At 59.5% G+C, this 13517-nt stretch overlaps 1 non-coding gene across 1 annotated transcript; it reads right to left on the bottom strand.

Moving 5' to 3' along the window:
- Positions 1–5311: 5311 nt before the first annotated feature.
- On the bottom strand, positions 5312–5430 carry LOC131870931 (5S ribosomal RNA). The gene has a single exon (XR_009369232.1). It is a non-coding gene; the product is annotated as a 5S ribosomal RNA (ribosomal RNA).
- Between the last annotated feature and the right edge of the window lie 8087 nt (positions 5431–13517).

Below are 13517 nucleotides of genomic sequence, written 5' to 3'. Positions count from 1 at the left end.
GGTGGGGTTTCTCGCATTGGCTCTTCCGAGGCCCGGTTGCCACCCTGGCGCGCACGAAGTCGGAAGTAGGGTTAATTGCCCGGGTGCGCACCTTTGCCAGGGTGGCACCTTACCTGGGCTGCGCACCAGGGCGGGCTCAAGATGGCACGCGCGTTCCGTTTTTTTCACTATCTTTCAAAACGGAAATTTTAAAATCTCCTTTTTTTTTTGCCTTTTCTGGAAATTAGTGAAGGCAGCGCATCAAAGGTGCGCACCTCGCTGCCCACCTTGGTGTGCTCTGAGGTGCGCACCCGGGAGCGCTACGAAGTGTGCTCCAAGGTGCGGCGTGCACGTTGTCGGAGCCTGGTTTGCCCCGGGTGCGCACCTCGCCTGCACCTTGGCCGGGGTGGGCACCTTGGCTGGGTTTGCCCAGGGTGCGCTCCGAAGCGGGGTTACTGGAGCGCCCCCTCTTTTTTTGTCAGAGAGTTTGGTGGGGTTTCTCGCATTGGCTCTTCCCAGGCCCGGTTGTTGGGTGCGCTCCCACCCTGGCGCGCGCGAAGTTGGAAGTTGGGTTAATTGCCCGGGCGCGCACCTTCGCCAGGGTGGGCACCTTGGTGCGCAAACCTTGGCTGGGCTGCGCACCAGGGCGGGCTCAAGATGGCACCAGCATTCCCTTTTTCTCACTATCTTTCAAAACGGAAATTTTAAAATCTCGTTTTTTTTTTGCCTTTTATGGAAATTAGTGAAGGCATCGCATCAAAGGTGCGCACCTCGCTGCCCACCTTGGTGTGCTCCGAGGTGCCCACCACGGTGCGCAACGCCGGTGCGAACCCGGGAGCGCCCCGATGTGTGCTCCAAGGTGCGGCGTGCACGAAGTCGGACCCCGGTTTGCCCCGGGTGCGCACCTCGCGTGCACCTTGGTGCGCACACCTTGGCTGGGTTGCGCGGCCTGGTGGGCACCATGGTGCGCACCAAGGAGCGCTCCGAAGTGTGCTCCAAGGTGCGGCGTGCACGAAGTCGGAGCCCGGTTTGCCCCGGGTGCGCACCTTCGCCGCGGTGGGCACCATGGCGTGCACGAAGTCGGAGCCCGGTTTGCCCCGGGTGCGCACCTCGCGTGCACCTTCGCCGGGGTGGGCACCTCGGCTGGGTTGCGCGCCCTGGTGCGCACCAAGGAGCGCTCTGAAGTGTGCTCCAAGGTGCGGCGTGCACGAAGTCGGAGCCCCGTTTGCCCCGGGTGTGCACCTCGGGTGCGCACCTCGCGTGCACCTTCGCTGCGGTGGGCACCTTGGCTGGGTTGCGCGCCTTGGTGGGCACCATGCAGTGCACGAAGTCGGAGCCCGGATTGCCCCGGGCGCGCACCTCCGCCAGGGTGGGCACCTTGGTGCGCACAACTTGCCTGGGCTGCGCACCAGGAAGGGCTCAAGATGGCACCCGCGTTCCGTTTTTTTCACTATCTTTCAGAACGGAAATTTTAAAATCTCGTTTTTTTTTGCCTTTTCTGGAAATTAGTGAAGGCAGCGCATCAAAGGTGCGCAACGCTGGTGCGAACCTGGGAGCGCTCCGATGTGTGCTCCAAGGTGCGGCGTGCACGAAGTCGGACCCCGGTTTGCCCCGGGTGCGCACCTCGCGTGCACCTTGGTGCGCACACCTTGGCTGGGTTGCGCGCCCTGGTGGGCACCATGGTGCGCACCAAGGAGCGCTCCGAAGTGTGCTCCAAGGTGCGGCGTGCACGAAGTCGGAGCCCGGTTTGCCCCGGGTGCGCACCTCGCGTGCACCTTCGCCGCGGTGGGCACCATGGCGTGCACGAAGTCGGAGCCCGGTTTGCCCCGGGTGCGCACCTCGCGTGCACCTTCGCCGGGGTGGGCACCTTGGTGTGCAGACCTTGGCTGGGTTGCGCGCCCTGGTGGGCACCATGGTGCGCACCAAGGAGCGCTCCGAAGTGTGCTCCAAGGTGCGGCCTGCACGAAGTCGGAGCCCGGTTTGCCCCGGGTGTGCACCTCGGGTGGGCACCTTGGTGCGCATGCCTTGCCTGGGCTGCGCACCAGGGCGGGCTCAAGATGGCACCCGCGTTCCTTTTTTTTCACTATCTTTCAAAACGGAAATTTTAAAATCTCATTTTTTTTTGCCTTTTTCTGGAAATTAGTGAAGGCAGCGCATCAAAGGTGCGCACCTCGCTGCCCACCACGGTGCGCAACGCCGGTGGGCACCCGGGAGTGCTTCGAAGTGTGCTCCAAGGTGCTGCGTGCACGTTGTCGGAGCCCGGTTTGCCCCGGGTGCGCACCTCGCGTGCACCTTCGTCGGGGTGGGCACCTTGGCTGGGTTTGCCCCGGCTGCGCTCCGAAGCGGGGTTATTGGAGCGCCGCCTCTTTTTTTGTCGGAGCGTTTGGTGGGGTTTCTCGCATTGGCTCTTCCGAGGCCCGGTTGCCACCCTGGCGCGCACGAAGTCGGAAGTAGGGTTAATTGCCCGGGTGCGCACCTTTGCCAGGGTGGGCACCTTACCTGGGCTGCGCACCAGGGCGGGCTCAAGATGGCACGCGCGTTCCGTTTTTTTCACTATCTTTCAAAACGGAAATTTTAAAATCTCCTTTTTTTTTTGCCTTTTCTGGAAATTAGTGAAGGCAGCGCATCAAAGGTGCGCACCTCGCTGCCCACCTTGGTGTGCTCTGAGGTGCGCACCCGGGAGCGCTACGAAGTGTGCTCCAAGGTGCGGCGTGCACGTTGTCGGAGCCCGGTTTGCCCCGGGTGCGCACCTCGCCTGCACCTTGGCCGGGGTGGGCACCTTGGCTGGGTTTGCCCAGGGTGCGCTCCGAAGCGGGGTTACTGGAGCGCCCCCTCTTTTTTTGTCAGAGCGTTTGGTGGGGTTTCTCGCATTGGCTCTTCCCAGGCCCGGTTGTTGGGTGCGCTCCCACCCTGGCGCGCGCGAAGTTGGAAGTTGGATTAATTGCCCGGGCGCGCACCTTCGCCAGGGTGGGCACCTTGGTGCGCACACCTTGGCTGGGCTGCGCACCAGGGCGGGCTCAAGATGGCACCAGCATTCCCTTTTTCTCACTATCTTTCAAAACGGAAATTTTAAAATCTCGTTTTTTTTTTGCCTTTTATGGAAATTAGTGAAGGCATCGCATCAAAGGTGCGCACCTCGCTGCCCACCTTGGTGTGCTCCGAGGTGCCCACCACGGTGCGCAACGCCGGTGCGAACCCGGGAGCGCCCCGATGTGTGCTCCAAGGTGCGGCGTGCACGAAGTCGGACCCCGGTTTGCCCCGGGTGCGCACCTCGCGTGCACCTTGGTGCGCACACCTTGGCTGGGTTGCGCGGCCTGGTGGGCACCATGGTGCGCACCAAGGAGCGCTCCGAAGTGTGCTCCAAGGTGCGGCGTGCACGAAGTCGGAGCCCGGTTTGCCCCGGGTACGCACCTCGCGTGCACCTTCGCCGGGGTGGGCACCTCGGCTGGGTTGCGCGCCCTGGTGCGCACCAAGGAGCGCTCCGAAGTGTGCTCCAAGGTGCGGCGTGCACGAAGTCGGAGCCCGGTTTGCCCCGGGTGCGCACCTTCGCCGCGGTGCGCACCATGGCGTGCACGAAGTCGGAGCCCGGTTTGCCCCGGGTGCGCACCTCGCGTGCACCTTCGGCGGGGTTGCGCGCCCTGGTGGGCACCATGGTGCGCACCAAGGAGCGCTCCGAAGTGTGCTCCAAGGTGCGGCGTGCACGAAGTCGGAGCCCGGTTTGCCCCGGGTGCGCACCTCGCGTGCACCTTCGGCGGGGTTGCGCGCCCTGGTGGGCACCATGGTGCGCACCAAGGAGCGCTCCGAAGTGTGCTCCAAGGTGCGGCGTGCACGAAGTCGGAGCCCGGTTTGCCCCGGGTGCGCACCTCGCGTGCACCTTCGCCGCGGTGGGCACCATGGCGTGCACGAAGTCGGAGCCCGGTTTGCCCCGGGTGCGCACCTCGCGTGCACCTTCGCCGGGGTGGGCACCTCGGCTGGGTTGCGCGCCCTGGTGCGCACCAAGGAGCGCTCCGAAGTGTGCTCCAAGGTGCGGCGTGCACGAAGTCGGAGCCCGGTTTGCCCCGGGTGCGCACCTCGCGTGCACCTTCGCCAGGGTGGGCACCTCGGTGCGCACACCTTCTCAATGTTTTCTTGCCTTTTCTGGAAATTGGTGAAGGCAGCGCATCAAAGGTGCGCACCTCGGTGTGCTCCGAGGTGCGAACCCGAGAGCGCTCCGAGGTGCCCACGAAGTCGAAAGTCGGGTTAATTGCATTGTTTTCCCCGGGTGCGCTCCGAGGTGCGCAACATCGGCGCGCACCAAGGAGGGCTCCGAAGTGTGCTCCAAGGTGCGCACGATGGCGTGCACCTCTGGTGCGCACGATTCGGAGCTCGGTTTGACCGGGGTGCGCACACCTTGGCTGGGTTGCGCACCTTTTGTGCGCTCCAAGGTGCGCACGAAGTCGGAGCTCGGTTTGCCCCGGGTGCGCACCTTCGCCAGGGTGCGCACCTTGATGCGCACGCCTTGGCTGGGCTGCGCACCTTGGTGGGCGCCATGGTGCGCACCTTTCGTGCGCTCCAAGGTGCGCACGAAGTCGGAGCTCGGTTTGCCCCGGGCGCGCACCTTGGTGGGCGCCATGGTGCACTCCGAGGTGCCCAAGATTGGTGCGCACCAAGGAGCGCTCCGAAGTGCGCTCCAAGGTGCGCGCGAAGTCGAAAGTTGGGTTAATTGTCCGGTTTGCCTCGGGTGCGCACCTTGCGTGCACCTTCGCCAGGGTGGGCGCCTTGGTGCGCACACCTTGGCTGGGCTGCGCACACCTTGGCACCCGCGTTTCCTTCATTTTAAATTTTTTTTTTTTACAATCTCTCAAGTGGGAAATTCTATAATCTCAACTTTTTTTGCCTTTTCAGGAAACTTTTGAATGGAGCGCATCATTGGTGCGCTCCGAAGTGTGCTCCAAAGCTCTCTCCAGCTGCGTGCACCTGCCCCGGCCGCGCACCCGGCCCCGCCCAGCTTCGCTCACCTGTCCCGGGCGTCTGGTGCGGAACCTTAGAGTAAGAAACATCACCGTGCACCTTGGCCAACGTGCGCGACTCGACCGAGCGCGCACTGGCCGAGGTGCACACCGATTTCACCTGGGTGCGCGCGCAGCACCTCGGGCGCACCGGGGTGCGCGCACAACGCCCGGGTTGCACCGTGGCCTGTGTGCTCGGGGTGCCTCGGGTGCGCGCTCGGTGTCGCCCCCGCGCGCGCGTTAGTGCGGGCAGCGCACCCCGGCCCGGCCCGGCCCCGACGAGAACGCAAACGGGCAAAAGGTTTATTCAAATAGCATTGCGACGCCCGGCGAAAAACTAAAAAAGGGTGCAACACCGGGACTTCCCGGGAGGTCACCCATCCCAGTACTACTCCGGCCCAAGCGCGCTTAACTGCGGAGTTCTGATGGGATCCGGTGCACTAATGCTGGTATGATCGCACCCGTTATGAGCTTGTCGCAGTGTGTACTTAGCAAACCGCGACCCACGTGCGAATCCACCCCGGCCACCCACCCCCGTCGAGGTGCACACCCTCCCTCGCGAAGTGCGCCCCGTTCGCCAAGTGTGAGCCCTGCCCGGGTGCGCGCACCTTGCTAGGGCGTCGGGTGTGCACCCGGCCCGGCCTACGTGCGTGCACCTGGAGGGGGCGTCGTGTGCGTGCAGTGTCCCGTCTGCAACGCGGTGCCCACACACCACCTCGGGCGCAACGACCTGCGCTCACATGTGGGCCGAGTGCACCTTGGTGCATGTTCGGGGCGCCTCGGGTGCACGCTCGATCTTGCCCCGGTGCACCAAGGCGCTCGGTTTGCCCCGGGTGCGCACTTGGTGCAAGGTGGGCACCCAAAATAGGGATCAAGCACCAAAACACAAGTTTCGGGATGCAAAATGGGACCCAAGGACCACAAATGCGTTCCAAGACCCATGATGGGTCCACGAGAACAAAAATGTGTTCCGAGACTTAATAAACAAATATTGGGTTTTAGGAGAAGAAACATGCTCTGATGCCCAAAACGAGAATCGACCCCGAAAAGGCCACAGGCCAAAAGTGGGATGCGAGACAAAAAAAAATGGGACCCGAGGACCAAAATTGGGTTCCCAGGTCGAAGACAGGGCAACCGGACAAGAAACGACCTCTAAGGCTCGAAATGAGTCCCGACGACTAAAACTTGACAAGAAGCACCCATCAGGCACCCAACTCGACACCCATGGGATGCCGACCCACCCGGGCTTCCACCTAGCACACCTTGGCACCCACCCACCCTCGCACCCAACCTCGCACCCAACTTAGCACCTTTGAACCCACATTGGCACTCACCCTGACCCTGGCACCTTGGAACCCACATTGGCACTCACCTTGACCCTGGCACCCACCTTTGCACTCACCTTGGGACCCACCCTGGCTCCCACCTCGGCACCCACCCAGACACCCACCTTGGTTCCTTGGCACCCACCTTGGATCCTTGGCACCCACCCCGACACCCACCTTGGCACGCAACTTGGCTACTTGCCACCCACCTTGGCTCCTTGACGCCCACCCCGACAACCACCCCGTGACCTACCCTGGCTAGGGTTGGTGCACACCCACCCTGGTGCCCACCTTGGCACCCACCCTATGACCCACCTTGGCACGCACCTTAGTACCCACCCCGTTACCCACCCTAGGACCCACCCCGTGACCCACCTTGGCCAGGGTGGGTGCACCCACCCTGGTGCCCACCTTGGCACCCACCCATCCTAGCACCCAGCCTGTGACCGGGCTTGGAACCCAACCTTGCACCCGCACCCGTCTTGGCCAGTGTGGGTGCGCACCCATCCTGGCACCCACGTTGTGACACACCCTTTAACCCACGCACCCTAGCACCCACGTTGGCACCCACCTTGGAACCCAACCTAGCAACTTGGCACCCACCCCGTGACCCACCTTGGCATCCACCATAGCAGTCGCCGACTTGGCACCCACCTCGGCACCCACCTTGACACTTGTGGACCCACCTTGCCACTCACCCTAGCATCGACCCATCCTAGCACCCACCCTGGCACCTTTGCACCCTAGCACTCACCCATCCTAGCACCTAACCTGTGACCCACCTTGACACTCACCCTCGCACCCACCTTGGAACCCAACCTAGCACCCACCCACCCTGACACCAACCCTAGCACCTACCCACCCTTGCACCCACCCTGTGACCCATCTTGGCACCCACCCATCCTACCACTCAACCTATCACCCACCTTCTCACCCACCTTGGCATCCACCTTAGCACCCACCCACACTGGCACCTTGGCACCCACCTCGGGCAAGGTGGGTGCACACCCACCCTGGCACCCAATTTAGAACCCACCGAGCATGTTACCCACCTTGGCACCCACATTGCAGCCCACCCTAGTACCCACCCTATGACCCACATTGGCATCCACACCCTAGCACCCAGGCACCTCGACACCCGCCTTGACACCCACCCTAGCACTGAACCTGTGACCCACCTTGGAACTCACCCTAGAACCCACCCACCCTGTGAACCACCTTGGCATCCACCTTAGCACCCACCCACCTTGGCACCCACTCTAGCACTCACCCATCCTAACACCCAACTTGTTACCCACCTTGGCACCCGCCCTCGCGTCCACCTTGAAACCCACCCTAGCACCCACCCACGCAGGAGCCCACCTTGGCACCCAACCTAACACCCACGCATCCTGGCACCCAACTTGTGACCCACCTTGGAACCCACCCTAGTACCCACCTTTGAACCCACTATATCACCAACCCACCTTGGCACCCACCCTATGACCCTCTTTGGAATCCACCCTAGCACGCACCCACCCTGGCACCCACCATGGAGCGCACCCTAGCACCCACCCACCTCGGCACGCACCTCAACACCCACCTTGGTGTGCGCACTGCGCCAACCTCTCAAAGACCCTATGTGGTGCGCTCCAAAGTGTACACCTTTGGTGCGCTCCAAGGTGCGCACCTTTGGTGCACACCGAGGTGCACACCAAAGTGTGCACCGAGGTGAGCACCAAAGTGCACTCCAGGGTGCACACCAAGGCGTGCACCTTTGGTGCGGTCAATGCAAACGAATTCGGAAGTTGGGGTCGATGTCCTAATCGCTGCTGCAGACTACACGTATGAGAATCGGACAAATAGCTTTATATAGGGGAGGTGTTGCGTTTGATGGGTCGACTCCCCTGGTTGTGTGCACTGCACCAACTTCAAAGACCCTGTCTTGTTTAAGAAGTCAAAAGTTGGGGTGGATGTCCTAATCATTGCTGCAGTCTACGCATGTATGAGAATCAGACAAATAGCTTATATAGGGGAGGTGTTGCATTCGGTGGGTTGACTCCCCTGGTTGTGCGCACTGCGCCAACCTCAAAGACCCCGCATAGCAGAAGAAGTCGGAAGTCGGATTTTGGTGAGCACCAAGGCGTGCACCTTTGGTGCGGTCAACGCAGACGAATTCAGAAGTTGGGGTGGATGTCCTAATCGTTGTTGCAGGCTACACATGTATGAGAATCAGACAAATAGCTTATATAGGGGAGGTGTTGGGTTTGATGGGTCAACTCCCTTGGTTGTGCGCATTACGCCAACCTCAAAGACCTTGTTTTCGTTAAGAAGTCAAAAGTTGGGGTCAATGTCCTAATGGCTCCTGCAGGCTACACATGTATGAGAATCGGACAAATAGCTTATATAGGGGAGGTGTTGGGTTTGATGGGTCGACTCCCCTGGTTGTGCGCATTACGTCAACCTCAAAGACCTTGTTTTCGTTAAGAAGTCAAAAGTTGGGGTCGATGTCCTAATTGCTCCTGTAGACTACACATGTATGAGAATCAGACAAATAGCTTATATAGGGGAGGTGTTGGGTTTGATGGGTTGACTCCCCTAGTTGTTCGCATTACACCAACCTCAAAGACCTTGTTTTCGTTTAGAAGCCGAAAGTTGGGGTCGATGTCCTAATTGCTCCTGCAGGCTACGCATGTATGAGAATCAGACAAATAGCTTATATAGGGGAGGTGTTGGGTTTGATGGGTCGACTCCCCTGGTTGTGCGCATTGCGCCAACCTCAAAGACCCTGCATTGCGGATGAAGTCGAAAGTCAGAGTTTGGTGTGCTACAAGGTGTGGTCGAAGGTGCTCACCTAGGTGTGCACCTTTGGAGCACAGGAAAAGTGCCCTCCAAAAGTGCGCACCTTTGGAGTGCACAAAAGTGCCCTCCAAAAGTGCGCACCTTTGGAGCGCAGAAAAGTGCCCTCCAAAAAGTGCCCTCCAAAAGTGCGCACCTTTGGAGCGCAGAAAAGTGCCCTCCAAAAAGTGCCCTCCAAAAGTGCGCACCTTTGGAGCGCAGAAAAGTGCCCTCCAAAAAGTGCCCTCCAAAAGTGCGCACCTTTGGAGCGCAGAAAAGTGCCCTCCAAAAAGTGCCCTCCAAAAGTGCGCACCTTTGGAGCGCAGAAAAGTGCCCTCCAAAAAGTGCCCTCCAAAAGTGCGCACCTTTGGAGCGCAGAAAAGTGCCCTCCAAAAAGTGCCCTCCAAAAGTGCGCACCTTTGGAGCGCAGAAAAGTGCCCTCCAAAAAGTGCCCTCCAAAAGTGCGCACCTTTGGAGCGCAGAAAAGTGCCCTCCAAAAAGTGCCCTCCAAAAGTGCGCACCTTTGGAGCGCAGAAAAGTGCCCTCCAAAAAGTGCCCTCCAAAAGTGCGCACCTTTGGAGCGCAGAAAAGTGCCCTCCAAAAAGTGCCCTCCAAAAGTGCGCACCTTTGGAGCGCAGAAAAGTGCCCTCCAAAAGTGCGCACTTTTGGTGCGCACCAAGGCGCTGGTTCGGTCGTTGCAGGCGAGTTCGGAAGTTGGGGTCGATGTCCTGAGCGGAGGTGCAAACTACACAGGTGTCGGAATCGGACAAATAGCTTATATAGGGGAGGTGTATGCTTCGATGGGTCGACTCCCCAGGTTGAGCGCACCGCGCCAACCTCAAAGACCCTACGGTATGGATGAAGTCGGAAGTTGGGTCCGATGACCGATTCGATTAGTAGGTATGCTCATGAGGTCGGAATTTGGGTCCGATGACCTGCCATGTGCAGGAAGGCGAATGTTGACACTGTGCGTTGCAAGGTGCACACCAAGGCGCTGGTGCGGTCTTTTTAGTCGAGTTCGGAAGTTGGGGTCGATGTCCTGATCGGAGGTGCAAGCTACACAGGTGTGGGAATCGGACAAATAGCTTATATAGGGGAGGTGTATGCTTCGTTGGGTCGACTCCCCGGGTTGAGCGCACCGCGCCAACCTCAAAGACCCTACGGTATGGATGAAGTCGGAAGTTGGGTCCGATGACCGATTCGATATGTAGGCATACTCGCGAGGTCGGAATTTGGGTCCGATGACCTGCCACGTGCAGGAAGGCGAATGTTGGCACTGTGCGTTGCAAGGTGCGCACCAAGGCGCTGGTTCGGTCGTTGGAGGCGAGTTCGGAAGTTGGGGTCGATGTCTTGATCGGAGGTGCAAACTACACAGGTGTGGGAATCGGACAAATAGCTTATATAGGGGAGGTGTATGCTTCGTTGGGTCGACTCCCCGGGTTGAGCGCACCGCGCCAACCTCAAAGACCCTACGGTATGGATGAAGTCGGAAGTTGGGTCCGATGACCGATTCGATATGTAGGCATACTCGCGAGGTCGGAATTTGGGTCCGATGACCTGCCATGTGCAGGAAGGCGAATGTTGGGACTGTGCGTCGCAAGGTGCGCACCAAGGCGCTGGTGCCGTCGTTGCAGTCGAGTTCGGAAGTTGGGGTCGATGTCCTGGTCAGAGGTGCAAACTACACAGGTGTGGGAATCGGACAAATAGCTTATATAGGGGAGGTGTATGCTTCGATGGGTCGACTCCCTGGGTTGAGCGCACCGCGCCAACCTCAAAGACCCTACAGTATGGATGAAGTCGGAAGTTGGGTCCGATGACCGATTCGATACGTAGGCATATTGGCGAGGTCTGAATTTGTGTCCGATGACCTGCCATGCGCAGGAAGGCGGAATTTGGGTCCGATGACCGAGTTGATGGCGTGCCATGCGCAGAAAGGCGGAATTTGGGTCCGATGACCGAGTTGATGTTGATGGCCCGCCATGCACAGGAAGGCGGAATTTGGGTCCGATGACCGATTTGAAGGCGTGCCATACGCAAAAAGGCGGAGTTTGGGTCCGATGACCGAGTTGATATTGATGGCCCGCCATGCGCAGGAAGGCGGAATTTGGGTCCGATGACCTGACATACGCATGGAGTCCGACTCGGGGGCCGATGTTCGATTCGATGACTTGCATTGTGGGTAAAGTCGGAAGTTGTGGTCTTTGACCCGATTCGATGACCAGACTTCGGCTGCTTGAGAATCGGACAAATAACTTATATAGGGGAGGTAGTGTTCTCGAGCATCCTCCCCCCGTGCCCGTTTATGTCGATTGATGCTGGTGCTCGACTGGTTGGAGCGCTCGGATGCAAAAATCTTGCACCAGGATTTATCGATTGTGATGGACACGGCAAGTCTCCTGATTGCTATGCAGGAGCTCATCGTGAATCTCTATGCGGCCTTGGTATGGACTCGACCTGCGGAATGGTTCGGCAATGGTAGTCGCTCCAACACGTCCTTGCAATGGCCACAGAGGTGATTCGACTAGAGCTCCAGTCTAGCTTTTGGGTTGCTTGGCGGACTGGTATAGCCGCGATCGAGTTCCGGCCATGAACGTTTTAGATAGCTCTTGGGCTTTCTGGGACGGAAGTCGGAAGTTTGGGCTGTTGTCCGATTTGATGACCATTCTTCGGATGTGTGAGAATCGGACAAATAACTTATATAGGGGACTGTGTTGTCTCACGCAGCCCCCTCCGTGCCCCTCTATCTCGACCGATGTTGGTGCTTGAAAGGGTTGGGATCGCTCGGATTTATAAACGTGCACCACCATTTGTCGAGTGTGAGGGACGCGGCAGGTCTCCTAAATGCTATGCGGGCGCTCTCTGAGAATCTCTATCCGGCCTCGACACAGACTAGTCTTGCTGAATGGTTTGGCACTGGTAGTCGATCCAACACGTCGTTGTTGTGGCCGCCTAGGCGATTCGATTCGAGCCCCCGTCTAGCTTTTGGGTTGCTTGGCGGATTTTGCCCTATCCGCAAGTGAGCTCGGTCCCTAAACGTTCGAGAAACCCGATTGCTATGCGCCGACTCTCTTTCTTGCGAGCCTCCATCTAGCTTTTGGGTCTCTACGGAACGGAAGTCGGAATCTGGGACCGTTGTTTGATTCGACGAGGCAGACTACGGTTGTGCGAGAATCGGACAAATAACTTATATAGGGGAGGTGTTGACTGGAGCATTCTCCCCCGTGCCCCTCTAACTCGACCAATGCTGGCGCTCGAACGGTGGTAGCGCTCGGATTTTCATTGAGCGCCAGCATTGGTCGATTTAGAGGGGCATGCGAGATTCCCGAATGCTATGCGAGGGCTCTAACGGAAATGTCTATTGGTTTCGGTATGGATGCAATTGCGAGTGGTTCGGCAAAGGTAGTCGTTCCGATGCGTCCATGTCGTGGCCAAATCGATAATTCGATTTGAGCCCTCGTATAGCATTTGGGTCTCTCGATGTGATTCCGCATTCCAGTCCCTTTGGGCACTGCTTGAGCCGCATCCCAGGGGGTTCCCTTCCCAATAATCTGCCTCGCAACCCGATTGCTATGCGGTGAGGCTCCTCGGCCGCCTCGGAACTATCTGTGTATCAGACGCATCGCGGGATAAGGGGTTGGCAACGGTAGTCGCCCCAAGCGCGTCCGATGCTTGGACCATTCCGAGGCGGCCCTGAAGCCTCTTCCGTCTAGCCGTTGGGTCCTTCTCGCCGCATCCCTCGCCTCGCACCCCGATTGCTATGCGGTGAGGCTCCTCGGCCGCCTCGGAACTATCTGTGTATCGGACGCGTCGCGGGATAAGGGGTTGTCACTGGTAGTCGCCCCAAGCGCGTCCGATGCTTGGACCATTCCGAGGCGGCCCTGAAGCCTCTTCCGTCTAGCCGTTGGGTCCTTCTCGCCGCATCCCTCGCCTCGCACCCCGATTGCTATGCGGTGAGGCTCCTCGGCCGCCTCGGAACTATCTGTGTATCGGACGCGTCGCGGGATAAGGGGTTGTCATTGGTAGTCGCCCCAAGCGCGTCCGATGCTTGGACCATTCCGAGGCGGCCCTGAAGCCTCTTCCGTCTAGCCGTTGGGTCCTTCTCGCCGCATCCCTCGCCTCGCACCCCGATTGCTATGCGGTGAGGCTCCTCGGCCGCCTCGGAACTATCTGTGTATCGGACGCGTCGCGGGATAAGGGGTTGTCACTGGTAGTCGCCCCAAGCGCGTCCGATGCTTGGACCATTCCGAGGCGGCCCTGAAGCCTCTTCCGTCTAGCCGTTGGGTCCTTCTCGCCGCATCCCTCGCCTCGCACCCCGATTGCTATGCGGTGAGGCTCCTCGGCCGCCTCGGAACTATCTGTGTATCGGACGCGTCGCGGGATAAGGGGTTGTCACTGGTAGTCGCCCCAA

Source organism: Cryptomeria japonica, unplaced genomic scaffold (assembly GCF_030272615.1).
Source record: "Cryptomeria japonica unplaced genomic scaffold, Sugi_1.0 HiC_scaffold_358, whole genome shotgun sequence".
Taxonomy (NCBI): Eukaryota; Viridiplantae; Streptophyta; class Pinopsida; order Cupressales; family Cupressaceae; genus Cryptomeria; species Cryptomeria japonica.
The sequence above is the reverse complement of the archived record's forward strand: the minus strand, read 5'-3'. Positions and strand labels throughout refer to the sequence as shown.